Consider the following 15,033-nt stretch of genomic DNA (forward strand, 5'->3'; position numbering starts at 1 on the left):
ATTCCTTTTGGACTTTTGGTCCATTCTAAACTCAATTAAGTTGCAGTTTTCGTAGATTTCTTGTCGTTCGTTTCAGCAACAGCTTGACATTTCTTCATTGCTTAGGGCTGACAGGATATAAAAAGGGATGTCATGTCGCCTGCAGGACATGTTTGCCCACGACACATCGAGGTGTTGTAGACAAAACGCACACACACACACACGCACACACAAAAACACACCCATTTTTTTTCATAAATTTTCCGACAAATGTGGAAAAGAATACGAAACACAATTTCTAAACACACTCACCGTCAAGGGAGGGGGTTGATGGCGGGGGGACGTTACTTTGGGGGGGTGTGGTACAGTGTCCCGAAACACGTATGCAAATGTGCAAAGACCAGCATAAATGTGCCATAATAGCTGCACTTTAAAGCTGAGTATTGAGTACTCGTGCCGAGCACTGAGGTATCGAGTACCGAGTATTGATTATCAGTTTTGCATACTAATAAGCGAGCGCTTTGTTCCGACCATTTCGCCGATGGGCGGGCAACACGAGACGCGGGCTAACAAAGCGACAGCCACATACAAATGTTAACATGAATTTGTATGTATATATATATATATATGTGTGTGTGTGTTTGTGTGTTTGGGGTTATGTGTGTGTGCTTGATAGAGTCGCCGTTTTGCTGTTTGCCATGGCAGCTGCTTTGGACAGCAAAAAGGGAGCGCCTCATGGCCCCAAGCAAAGCCGCAACACGAGTTAACATTAGGGGTATGCCTGTAATATGACTATATGTTCATTAACTATAAATATTTGTGAATTTGTCATTCTTTCTTAACCACAATAAAACAATATTATTAATTATATTATAACATAATTAAAATCGAAAATATAACAATAAAGAAATCCTAAAGAATCTTTTAAAAAAAATAAAATATTGTGAACTATAGTAAAATATAAATTAAAAAAAAATACAATAATTTATTAAGAAAAGCCCTTTGAATTTCTTGGAAATACTTCCTTTCTGCTGAGTAAGCAGTTTAGTTGAAATACTCCTTCAATTTTGCTGGTAATTCTTTTAATGGTAAATTTTGGTTCAATTTAAATAAAACTATTCTTTCCTTGAATTGATGTATATTTTCCTGAACTAATACCATTTAAGTCTATTGAAATAATTTTCTTAAGATAGTAATTGAGCTATGAATATTTTTCTTAAATTTCTGAAAACAATTGAGCTGCCCATGAAATTCGTATTAGTTTAAATGTTCTTACTGCATAATATTTGTATTTATGTGATTGAGGAATACCCTTACTGTTATTTTTGTAACAGTAGCTGCCTATTTGCTTTGTTTTATTTTTTTGCTGCGCCTCAAAGGCTTTATTTTTTTTTTTTTTTTGGTAAGAGGCGGCCGTTCCCTTTTTTTCTATCTATTTTACGCCAACGTCGTCGCCATTGTTTTTTGGGCTGTTTTATTACGTATACGCCGCGTAGTTTTTTTTGGTTTCTTTTTTTGGTTGTTAGTTCGTTTTGTGTATGTTTTGTTGTATTTTCTATTTTTATCGGTTAGTGTGTTAGTGTTGCTTGGCGGCGCTTCCGTTGGCTGTTTTCTTCCTGTTTTTTTGCCTCTCGTTGTATTTGTTGCTCGTACATTTCCGCTACAGTCATAATACGAGCAGCAAACAGCTGATAACACAGACATACACACACACCCCTGTTGTTTCGGCTACGAGGAAGCTATAAAAAAGTGTTTGCCTCACGTTTTTTGGGCAAGGGAGGATTCTGGCCTGGCCTGGCTGTGAGCGGGGCGTTTCCCCTTGGAACATGCATTGTTTTCACGCCCTTTACAATCCATTGCGCCGCCAGACGCTGCTCAAATTGCAGGCAACCTCGATTACTTGGGCATGAAGCACAATGGTTAGTTAGCCAGGGTAGTGGCAAAGGGGGACGTAGCGGGCGGAAGATGGCGCCTTGGAGCAATCGAAATCAATAGCCGTATTATAATCAATCATGAACCTGAGCATGATAAACGCTTCAACAATGCAAACAACACTGAAACAACAAACAAATCAAATGGATGAACTTGACGCCCCCCCCCTCGTCCCGTTCGTCCCCAACTCACTTCAGCAACATCTTCCCATGGCAACGCCTTTCTCTTCGGTTGATGTTGGGAACTGGCAGTTGGCTGAAAGTTGTTTGGATTGCGAATTATTATTGCATTTGCCATTTGAATGGCAATTTCCAGAAGAGAGATTTATGTGATTGTATGTTTGTTTGTATGTATGTGTGTGTGTGTGTGTGTGCGTGTGTGTGTGCGAACATGAAGTGACAGCACACGCGGCGTATGATAAATGTAAGCCGCATCAAATTTGTTGCGGAAATGAAATAACGGAAACGCTTAAAGCAAAAATGCGAGAAAGAAAACCCTGTTGTAAAAGGCATGAATTATGCATTCTTTTGGCACATACTTCAAATTAATTTGCATTATTTTTAAAAAGGGTTCGACTGATATTGAAAACGTTTTAAATAAAAGATAATATCGCTTAAAATAGAGGTATGCTGAACACATGCCTTAGGTAGGGAAACATTCAGGAGTTAACTGCATTTGTTATAGCTAAATGCACGTTTCTCACATTCTACATAAGCTGATTGTGGGCTTAATGGCTTCTTCTTCTTCTCGTTTCTGCATATATATGAAAAAAGAAGTGCTGCTGGCATGCTACTTTTGTTAGCCGAGTTTTCAGTACCTGCTGACTTTGAGCTTTACATGCAACTGAAAATTGTATAAAAATTATATATTTGTTTATGCCACATGATGAGGTTTTCAACAGGGCACTTACACATACACACATACGCACAACACACACACACAGAATACACAGCGCTCAGCGCTTGTAAAGAGCTTATACATTGATATGCTTTTGCAATATTAATGATGTTGATGTTTATGTAAATGTAAATGCAAAACGAAAGCAGCCAATCAAATAAAGCGGAAAAATACACCCGCACACCCACACACACTCACACCCACACACCTACAATCTACAGCAACTAAAATAAAGTTTCTGTTTCTGTTTTCTTTTTTTTCCGTCTTACAGCGCAAAAGGTTCGCATCATTTGGACTAAAATCTCAAATCTCAAATCAAAACGCTTGCAAAAAGGCAAAAGCAAACAAATAGCCAAGCGATACAGTCCCACACATGTGTGCGAGTGTGTGTTTGTGTGGATATAGAGCATACGCCGCATAAGCCGTGCGACTGGATAGATACAGAAGCCGGAGCAAAAATCCCCAAGCAACACTTAAGGCATAAATCCGAACTCAATCACGCAACAAGGTAGCCGAGCCCAGGCCTCCAACAGGACTCAAAAGTCTCAGACTGAGATACTGGCAGGTCTCCAGTCCCACAGACAGAGACAGAGACAGAGCGATAAACGATGCCGAGTGGCTGCCACTGAGATAGCATTGGGGCAATCATCATCAGAGCATCATCAGCATTATCTCGGCTCTGGCTGTTGGCTGTTGACTGTTGGTTTCTTCTTGTGGGTCCCCTTGCTGCCAAAAAAAAAAAAAAAAAATCGTTGATTTAGTTTGCGGCCAGGACCTGAGCATTGTAAACATGCCAGCACACCCCTCGAACGGATGCTCAATGACATTTCGAGCCTGATTCAAGGACGTGTAAACGAAAACCACTGCGAAGGCCAAAAATTAAGCTCAATATCCCCCTCGTATACACACCTCACATTCTTTGGCAGGCGGCAAAGTGAGCATCTGCGTAACATCATCATGGCCAGGTAAGACAGCCTTACACCTTATACTACCCACGCCTATGCTCCATAAGCATTCCTCTGCTCGTTGCGGTAATATATTTCTGTGGCAACACCAAAATAGATAAACAAGGCAAGGAACCTGGTATTAATCCAGCAGAAACATCTATTTTTGCACAGCCAAACATTAAATACACTAGCGAACATATATATTTTGGGAATAACGATAATACTGGGCTGTAATACTCTAAAGGTTAGGTTTTTTATATCTATCTATTCCGTATATAGAATTTCATTACCTCCAATAAGAAATCCAAGTAATTCATTCAAAATATTTGCACCAGTTCGTAGAGAATCTTAAAGAATCTTTCTCCATTTATTCTGTGAAAATAATTAATAAAAGCCAAGTAATTCATTCAAAGTATGAAATTTCCTTACTTAGCCTACAGAAGAATCTTTAACACCGAAAAACAATTTAAGACACTTTCGTAGACTTCAATCCCAATAAAAATCCAGCAGTTCGACATTTGTCGAGCCCACGCGAGCGCGTTACACATGCCATAATAAAATGGAAATGCCGCCTTCATGAGATGTATAAAGAAAACAGCATGACTGGCAAATGTTTTCAGTTCAGTTCTCAAAAGCAACCGCAAACATTTTTAGGCATTTCAACACAGACAAACAAAGCTAAGGCAACTCGCATTTATCATGCTGACTGCGTGTGTTTGTGTGTTATGTTTGCATGTTTGAGCGTGGGCCATAGATAAATTTCCATGAATAGAACAAGTTCAAAGCAAACAGCATTTTTCTGCAAAATGAATAAGTGCTGTAAGTAAAAATCTCAGATTTATTCCATTGAAATTAAACGACATTTTGATAAGATAAATTGAAGACACAATAATAAATCAAGAGTTATTTTTTTTAAGAAATATTTTGGAAGAGAGGGAGAAGCGAAAAGCTGCTCAACTTATTTTTTTAATATGCAAGTAAAACGGGAAGCAAAAGTGCTCATGAATTGTGAAGTAGATCAGAGCACAATAAAAATTAAAAAAAAAAAAGAAGACCTCTCTATGCGCTTCTCATTAAGTTTGCTGCGATTCTAGGAAGTATGTAGGTTGTGAGCGAGAAGCAAAAAGCTTTCTTGAATTGTGAAATAGTTCACATAACAATAAAAGCAAAATAAAGACGAATTTGTTGCAAAAATAGTCCTCTTTATTCACCTCTCATATAATTTGCCTCTGAGTTCACATTTATTAGGTTTTCCTGGTCAAAATGGTGTTACCATCCTTTAACAGCTAAACACAAACAACTTTTGAGGACATGTTTATGTTTAGCCATGTTGTTTATTAATTAAATGCAGAATGCCTTTGGGTTTGCAGCTTTGCATAGTAAACCTCAGAGCCTAACCGAGGAATGTACATATTGAAATTGCAGCACACAATAAAATCGCATTCGAGCAAATTCAGTGGCAAGCTACAAGCTGCAACGTGCAACATGAGGCATGCAGCGTGCACGCTCACAAAGCCAAACCACAACATGGACTTGGCAATATTCTGATTAATTTGCCAGCCGAAAGACAAGTCCAATTCGGGCTAAGCCAGAAGGCGACAGATTAAAACAGATTTTCTGTTCTGGCAATTTTATTGTGCCGGCAAGAGTTTAAAATTTTCGATTGTAAATAGTTATTACCCAACCCAACTTTCTTTTAACCGCAGGCGGCTTGCATAATTTGTAAATCTATTTGTGAATAATTGAATGCAACGTGGACAAGGGGAAATAGAAAATTCAAGGAAAACAAACTTTGCAATAACTAAAAACAACTTTGTTACCATTTGAGGTAGACATACATTAGACGGGCTCTAACAAACGACTGCTTGCTTGCCAACACTGTGGGATACCCTTTAAATTACTTACCTTAACTTTTTGGTTGAATTTATTTAAACTCCAGTGCTTAGTATGAAACATATGTATATATATATGTAGGGGTGCTACAGACTACAGACTTTTAATTTTGAAAAATCGAAGAATGACATGTCTAAGCTAAGCTTGTGAATTGTATGAAATATCTCTAAACGCCTTTCTTTGCGATTCTCACACATTCAAATATAGCCTGTAACTTTTCATTATAAATTATTTTATTGCGTTTAGTTTCAAAAAAGCACATATTTTTTTTTATTTATTTATTTATTAAAATGGACTATTGCTTGGTTAAGCTACACTCTATAATGTTTCATAGTTTAAATGATCAGACTATGCCAGCCCTCATATACAGGCACATGCCATCGTGTTGATTCACAGGCCATTTGATTTATATTCACTTCTCAGCGTAATTTGTTAAATTGTTTATAACTCTACCAAATAATTATTCAAATAATTTCAATTGCAATTACTTTTACATGCTTAAGCTACTTATGTAGCTAACTTTGACCATAATTGAACTGTGCTTCAAACTTAAATGTCCTGGCTTCGTTTTACGGCCCTGCTATTCATCAAAGTTTCACAAGTTAAATTGTTGATGCCATAAATTATATTTAAAGGTATATGCTATTTACTGAAAGTTTTTAGCATGAACTGAATGTATTTTATGACCAACTGCGTAAATTGTGTTGCAAGACAGAAAAAAAAGTAAATGGCGCAAACTTGAAAGCCAACGATGGCCACTTCAATCATGGCCAAGTTGCAGTTGCCAGTAATTTCACGGCCAACAATGCAGCGCCTGGGAAATTGCAAGTGTGTGCGTATGTGTGTGTGTGTGTGTGTGTCTAGAGGTTGGGTGTGACTGCAACTAAATGCTTAATATGCAAACGCACGAAGAACAAAGGAACTTGTAGAAGCAGCAGCAGCAAAAGCTGGCTGCTTTGGAAGGGCAGCCTGCCTGGCAGCGAGGTCAAGTGAATTGTTGGCACAGCTGTCAATGATGGCGGCCCATTTGGGTGCTGTCATAATGCTGACCATGTCTGGCCATAAGTTTTATGATCTCTAATAGCTGCAAGACCCTTTCGGCCACAGTCGTTAACAGCTGACGGCACTTGGACACCATGCGGCTAGGTGTGAGTACAGCTGAGAGAGGTGGCTTTTATTGAGTTGCCACGGCCTTATATATGGCTTCAAGGCGCTTTTTATGTGTCTGTAATTATGCCACACTACTGTAACTGTGCCCCTCTGCCCTCTCTCCACCCACAAACACCCAACTCCCAGCTGCGTGATATTGAAACAATGGAAAACATTTTCAAACGGATGTGAATCCATTTCCGGCACGTGCAAAATACAAAAACAAAAAAAAAAGACAAAAAATAAAATACAATGAAAAGTTGTTTGTCATTAATTTAATTTCACTAAGGCAACAAAAAAGAAGACACACACACACACACACACACACACAAATGCGTGCAGTTTTAAATTTCACTTAATGTCTGACATGTCGCACACACATTCACATACATACAAACATATATATGTGTATAACTATATCTGTTTATCTGTTTTGGTCTGCCTTGACGAACACACAAACAGGTGAAGGGGTGGGTGGAGGGCAATGGGCCGAGGTGGGGCTTTGTCACGCTACAAATTTGCAGTTAATTGTAAAATATTGTAAAGGGAGAAAATAAACAGACCCTGGCGGACTTGATTAAAGTGAGCCTAGACAAACCAAGTCACATTAAAGTGAACATGGAGAACATTCAGCTCAATATAATTTTATAATAAAATAAAGAAGTTAAGCCCTGCAAATAATGTGACTATGGAGAAGATGCAAGCTGTTGCAAAGAAATTGAAATGAATGTTTGTTTATTAAAAGAAAAAACACTTCGATAGCCAACAATTAAAGAGCAAATAAATATATAATATTGAAAACTGAAATGGACCAGAAATAACATATGAGTGTACATTCTAAACGGACAACAATAGGCGAAGTGACCATGGAGGACTTGTAAGCTCATTGAACAAGTTGAAGCTGACTTGAAGCATATGCAGGATTGCTGCTGCTCAAATAAGTAAATGACACTCAAGCAAGTGGCCATGGAGGACCATTCCGTTGGCTGAACTTTAAAAAAAAAAACGCAGTGCACAACAGAAAGTTGGCGATTTATGGAGGCTTGGAGCAGGGCCAGGAACTTGTTAGATATATATAAAAAGAAAATATAGTCAAGGAAGCGAACAGCAGAAAAGTTTGTTGGATTTTGTGCGAATGAAAAACTTTAGTTACAAATAAATATCTATCAATATTTGAAGGCCATTTTAAAAGCGCAAAAAAGTTACGTTAAATCACATTAAAGTAAATTTAATTAGCAAAACAAATAAAGTAGGAAACAATTTTAAGAATATACAAGCTTATGCGAAGATGGGCTCTTTGTAATTTCTAAAAATATATTTTCTTAAATTGCAAACTAAATCAAAATCTTGAGTCGTCCGTTTTCGGATACGATTTCTTCAAAAGTAAAACTAGTTGAAATTCTGCGTACATTTTGAATTTTCACAAAGGCAAAATTACCTTGATCTAAGCGCTATGAGCCTTACCAGCTCATATTAAGGGGTCTGTCGTTTCCAGGGACTGATTGCGTGTACGCATAAGCCATTAAACAGATTGCCACGCCCATTGTGAAAACGCCTTGCAACCAGTCGTAATCGGCACATAAGCACATCACAAAGCTGACTGGGTCTAAAACGTATTCAAGGGAAATGGAAAGGATTATGATTGGCATTGTGTCGACAGACGGGGGAACGGGGCCAGGTTTTGTCAGAGGGGGCAGCTCCGCTTTCGTTTGTGTTTGGAATCATGCAACGATTTGTTGCGTATTTGGCTTTCAGCTCGTCCCATATACCCGATCTGTTGTCTCTCGACCGTCATCCGCCGTTGTCTGCATCAAAGCAAAGATTAATTGGCTTTGCGTAGGGCTTCCACATGCATTTACTTTACTCTTGTCATCGATTCGTTAGCGTTTCCCCCCACCCTCGCCTCGCCTTATCCCTTTCACTTTGTGTTGGGGCTTTTTTTTCATTTTAGTTAGTTATTTGGCTTTCGGTTTGTTAGGAAACTTTTAATTTTTTTCGCACGCAACTCTCGATTATGCAAGCTCACGTGCTCGAAAATTTAAACAATGTAAACGCCAATCAGGCTATAAAGAGGATCAGAGACACGTTTCAAATACTCTGATTGGGCTTTTCAATGGCTCGATGCTGAAATCAAAATGAAAATTAAATCAAACACAAATCAAGCATAAACAATGTGAATATGATTGTCATATGTTATTCCAGCAGATTATTTTGACTTTTTCACGCCCATAACTCGGTCATATCTCATCCGATTCCCACGAGGCTTGGCTAGTCGTTCAGGGTTTGGCATTTAACTCCAATTCTGGCAATATGATTTCTGGTCATACATTTATCTTTCTAAGCACATGATATTTGCATTCCTCTTAATCAATTAGATATGCAAATAGCAGACGGCTTATCCGCATGTAGTTGAACTAATTGAAATCAAAAGACACGAAATTCGCAGATCAACAAAATGGCAAAAATTGTCATTTCGCATGTTGCAAAAAAAAAAACCAAACAAAAATGTTGCCAAGCAAAATTTAATTTTACGGTTCAGTTAAATGTAGATTATTTTCATTTGATTGAATTTGAATTGATGCGTTTTCAACAAATTCAATTCATTTCAGCCATCCATCCATCCATCCATTCATTCATTCAACCGTTCATTCAACCATTCATTCAACCATTCATTCACTCATTCAACCATCTATGCCCGCTTGTAATGTTTGGCTGCATTTTGACCTTCTTTTAACAGCGAAATGTGCACATTTTTCATCACTCTACACTCGTGTGTGTGTGTGTGTATGTGTGTTTGTAGGGTTACAGATTCAGTAATATGTGCCTGTATTTGGAAATCGTTCCGTTTGCGTCACAGTTGTCGCTTTCATTAGGCCTAACACACCAAACCGTTGCGCTTGGCTTGATCCTGTACTGAATTCCTGCTGAGCCGTAAGTAAACCAAGTCCAAAAAGCGTTCAAATTGCGAGGAAAGTTCAATAGGTTACATGTTTATTGTGAAGGAACTTAACATGCTTGTATTCTCCTCTAGATAAATTAATATAGGCCCACTTTAGTATGCTACATTTAAGCTCTGACAATGCCAAAGTTAATTGGGAATCTTATTTTCCATACATTGTAAGGGCAAAGCAGGAAGAAGAGGCAAAGTAATTTAATTTGATTTATTTAAATTTAACTTATATTTATAGCTGATATTTATCCCAGTAGCCAGTTGGGTTTGGTCTTCGTTACTTTCTTCGTCTGCAAAGCCTTCTGGCCACCTAAGATCTCTTGCTAAGGTCTGAGAACTTTGCCTTGGTTCAGCACAAATTTTCTAATTAATTCTCTTTTGATCATTAAAAACAAATCTCTTGAAAAAGAAGTTGAAAAGTGCAATAAGAGGAGAAACAACCCGCGCATTTGCTCGTTTGCTCAGCTGTGGTTGAGGGTATTTGTGACTGTGCCTGTGTGTGTGTGTGGTTTAAAGTGGTGTGCGTTTGTTTGTTGGTATACATGTGTGTGTGTGTGTCTGTGTGTGAATGCTTGTAAGTTCATTAAGTGGGCCCATTGAACAAGTGCTGTTAGTTCAGTTCGCAAGGCACAACAAAATTTATGCAAAAATCGTGTTTTTTTTTTTGTTGGCCAAGGCTGCAGAAAATTTTCAATTTGCGGCAAGTCATTTGGCCATTTTCATGGCTGTTTTGGCCTTTTTTAGCTGCTGCCATTGTTATTGTTGTTGTTTGTGTTGTTGTCATGACCAACAACAATTAACGCTGTGTGTCCTGTGGACGTGTCCTGTCGCTGCAAGGTATGCAATGAATATTTCAAGGGTTGCTCGCAAAGCAAAAAATAAAATCAAAAAAAAAATAAATAAAATATTATGCTATACATGACAAAGAAGAGGAGGCAGACGTTAAGTGCTCACGAAAGCGCAAGTTAAAAGAAAATTTGCCTAACTTTTTCCGGCTGCAAATTAATGAAATGAAGCAACGAGCGCATTAAAGTAAAAGCATAAAAAAAAAAAAACGAAGAGCAAAAAAGAAATTAACAAGCACATCATAATCTAAACTTTTTCCCCTTTATTTGTTCTTTGCCCCGAACAAGGAAGCCAATGGGCGTCAGGCTTAGGGCGTGGCTGCGTTTTTTCTATTTTTGGTTTTTTTATTTTTTGTTTTCGGCAAGTGCCAGTCATTTGGCATTCCATTTAGCTGACCAGCAACAAATGAGCTATTAAGCCTGATGGACCCGGCCAGACACTTTTTCCCGACACTTTTTGTGTTGTCTTTATATATATATAACATTTTTTTCTTTTTTTGGCAACGCCGTAAGGTCAACTGGGTTGGGAGGTCAGTGGTTTGAATTTGAGGGTAATAATTAAAAAAAAAAACTGACGAAGTTTGAATACCCTTTCGATACGATAGCTGAGCTGTTACCTAAACAGAGGAAACGTTTTTCATGTTTAAATTAATTCTCAAATGTTTTTACCAAGAATCACTTGAGACGCATTTCATGTTTTTCTCAAAATTTTTTTGGTGAAGTTATAAAGTTTTGTCCCATTTGCCTTAAACTTATGCTGAAAGCCGTTCGAATTTCTGGTACTTTGCACATTTCATAATTACCTCTGCAAAGGGTATTGGAAAGTGCACTCCAAACTCGGACTTCGATTGGTTTTTGCAGCTGCAGCTGTGCCGCAAATGAAAATCCTAAACGGCAACGGAAATGACAGCCTAGTAGCTGCCGCAGCACCGACCCCCCCCCTGCAATGCCCGCGGACCCACGTTCTTTACAGTTCAGCGGCTGCCATTCAAAGGCAATGAGGCGTCTGCTTTCGTTTGCTGCGGTCTGCGGCATGAGCTCGTGGCCCCCAATGCACTGCCCGCACCCTTTGCAACCCATTCCCCCCCCTCGCCACATTTGTATGTTGTGCAAATGGAGTCCTAACGCTTAATGAAGACATTTCACTTATGGGTGTGTGTGTGCTTTGGTTTTTCGCTCAGTAGCTTTTCATGCAGCGTAAATAAATGAACGTTTTGTTAGCTGGAAAATGAGCGTTATTAATAATGCACTAAACAATATAAGGTGCAATAGAAATTTGTAATTACACGATAACGCTCTCTGATCGCACTTAGCACAAATCAGAACTTATTGCACTTATCTGAATAATGTACACATTTGCTTTTGAAAAATCCCCTCAAAACAATTAATGGCTAGTAAAATCACTTTCAAACCAATTGTTTGCCTAAACTTAAACAGTTGTAAACCATAACATAGTCACAAAAGTGACGAGATCAGAGTAGTTCCATATGCTTAACATAATTCTGTTAGTGTTATAACTCTTTTATGCTTAACAGACAACTGACAACATATAAACCTAAACAGACGGAAGCAATCTATATGTATAACATAAATATGTTATTGTTCTAACTCTGTTATGCTTAACAGCTGTTAAATAAATAAATGTGATCTAAATGTGATCTACAAGCAGGTTTTTAATAATATTAAAAACAAAATAAATAGACACTACAAAACGGTCTATAAACAAAATAAATTCTGTTTTCAGAGAATTTTAAGAATCAATAGACACAAGTTGTGCAAATAGTTGAGGCACGTTTAAACAACAAATTTTATTATATGTGAACAGCTGTTGAAAGTCAGAAGAAAAAGGTTCAGAGCTGCTGTCAGAATTGAAAATGTGCTTGTTGACAGTTATTAATAATAAATTTTGTTTAGCTTTAAAGCAGTGCGAAGTGATTTTAAGAAGTTAAAAAGTGTCTTTAAAGAGCAAATGTTAATCGTAATGGCTTAGATGGGGTGTAGAGGCAGAACTTATAGTTTATAATTATGTAATATAATAGTTAAGGATATTTAAACACAAACATATAAACCAGTTTTGTAAGAAGAGGTGTTTAAATATGCAAATTTTGGCGTTCTTTTGTTTTCATAAGCCACAGCTTGCATGAGATTACAGTTAACCTACATAGAATCAATAACATTTACATTAACATTTTCTGTTGCAGCAACATTAACATTTCTCATAACCAGACCGCATAAATGTAACGAATCTAATAACGAGTGATATTTGTAAAACTGTAAAACATAATCGAGAATATAAAATCAAATATATATTAATTTAATATGCCGCTCAGAGCCACCCTTCCATTCGAGCGCACACATTGCCATTAATCGGCTTACTTTGTCTGGGCTTAGTGAAGCCATTAAAATTTAATTTAGTGCGCATATTTAATTGATTTTCAAATTTGTTTTCTCTTTTATTCCGCTGGCCAGTGCAATGCTTAAATGACCCAATTAAAAGCAATTAACGCCGCAAAACTGGCTACAAATTAATTATAAACAATTAACATGAGCAGCCAAAAACACTTGTACGCATTATTGGGGCATGCATTAGGGGCGGGCAAAATACGATTTGCAAGTCCGCGCCACTTGGATACACTGGGCTACGTTAACATTAACATTTTCCGGCTCTAAATGCGAGACAGCCATATTTCAGGCTTGTGCTACTGCTCCAGCTCCGGCTCCTTTGGGGCTGTCTGCTATCTGCTGTCTGCGCATTGCCAAGCATACAAAACAACTCATTATAAAGCAAAACAAATTGTGGCTAACATTTCAGAGCGTAATTTCAGATACAGCTAAGGATAGCGGCCCCTCCCCCACGTTAGACAATGCCAATGCGAAAATAACGCTCTGTTGTTTGTCTCAAAGCTGCTTCGACATTTTATCAGGCTTAGCAGCCAGTGACATCAGCTGAAAATTATTACTTAATCAAGACCTCATTGGTAAAATTAAAGTTAACTGAAAATGTAGTTTGTAAGACACACGACATCATAAACTGGTATAAGCTACTTAGCTTGGAGGGCCAAAAAGCAAGCTGAAGCTTTTTTGATTAATAATTATTTTCTTCAAGCTTTAACTTCAATTTTTTAACTTTAATTATTAAATTTCATAGCTTACTGAAAGAAATCTTGAATTTGGTTTAAAGCTCTAGACGCAAATACTTTTGATTCTTGTTTAAGCAGCTTTTAAAGCACAAAATGTAACTATAAAAGCTTAACCAAAGCTTAACCAAAAATTACGTTAAACGAGCTTTATGTGGACTTTTTTCGTTTTTACAAATATTTTACTCACTTTTAAGTTAAAAGCAGGAGCAGATTAAAAAATAGCTGAAAGCTTTAAGTAAAGCTCTTTGAAAACAACATTATTTTAAAGCTTTAAGCTGTAACTAGAATCTATACAAAATTGCAATTGCTCTTATATTAAAGCTTCGTTTTCAGCAAGTATCATTACTTTTGTTGGGTGCCTAAATCCAGAGGGTTGGCTAGCTTCCGAGTCATTTGAGTTATTTAAACTGCGCTTGCGGTTAAATTAACGCGATTTATATGAATTTATCGCACCGCGCTGCCTTTTCCCCTTGCCTGCTGTCTTTTCCCCTTGGCTGGCTTTTGTCTGCTTTTTTATGCGAATGGGCGCCAGTCGCCGGTCTTAGTTAACTTGTTTCCATTGCTGTCAGCCCTCAGCTGGCTTTGCTGCTGCGCGTAAAAATGAAATTTTTCAACGCTTTTACCTATTTTCGTGTTGAGATGGCAGGAAAATCTTGAGGATTTGCCTGCTTTCAGCGTGATTTCTGGCCTTATTCGTGCTGTACGTGAGCTGCCGCATCGATTTATTGTTTTTTTTTTCCCCGCCCCAACATTTCTCCATTTGGCCAGAGGGCGCGCGTGCCGCTTTGCACAGTTGTTGTCGCATCAAGTATTATATTATTATAATATTGATTCAACTTGAGCGAATGTGTGCTGTGCGCTGCTGTCAAGCAATTCGCCAGGGTCTCCAAGTTCGATGTCAGCGGACAACCTTGACAGGTCCCCGAAGCGATTGCCGCATAGCACAGAAATAGCGCACTGAATAAGTTAAGGGCACAATTCAGATAATTGCGCTCTTTCAGGAAATATCAAGTTATATTCATTTACAAATTCGTGTTAATTACAATTTCATAAAATAAATGACAGGACATATTAATTGAAATTGTCAGCCTCAATTGAAGGCTTCAATCATTCGTCTCGTCTTACCAATTATCAATTATTAAGTCTACTTATCAAACCAATCATTGTTCTTTTCAAGGCTGCTGCCCATTTGTGGCCACAGACTGAGCTTAGGGCGTGGCCAAGGACAGTCTATTAAATTTGTTTCAATTAAAATTAATCGATTTTGAAGCATATTTGTTAGTTTACAATTATAAATGCAT

At 37.8% G+C, this 15,033-nt stretch overlaps 1 long non-coding RNA gene across 2 annotated transcripts; it reads right to left on the reverse strand.

Moving 5' to 3' along the window:
• Positions 1–3,574: 3,574 nt before the first annotated feature.
• LOC26530993 (uncharacterized) lies at positions 3,575–4,430 on the reverse strand. Of its 2 annotated transcripts, none has more exons than XR_001450301.3 (3): positions 4,185–4,430; positions 4,046–4,127; positions 3,575–3,983 (listed from the first exon to the last, which is right to left on the reverse strand). It is a non-coding gene; the product is annotated as an uncharacterized lncRNA (long non-coding RNA). The 2 variants fall into 2 exon arrangements; XR_004304084.2 differs by having other exon boundaries at positions 3,575–3,993.
• Positions 4,431–15,033: the final 10,603 nt, after the last annotated feature.

Source organism: Drosophila virilis, chromosome 5 (assembly GCF_030788295.1).
Source record: "Drosophila virilis strain 15010-1051.87 chromosome 5, Dvir_AGI_RSII-ME, whole genome shotgun sequence".
Taxonomy (NCBI): Eukaryota; Metazoa; Arthropoda; class Insecta; order Diptera; family Drosophilidae; genus Drosophila; species Drosophila virilis.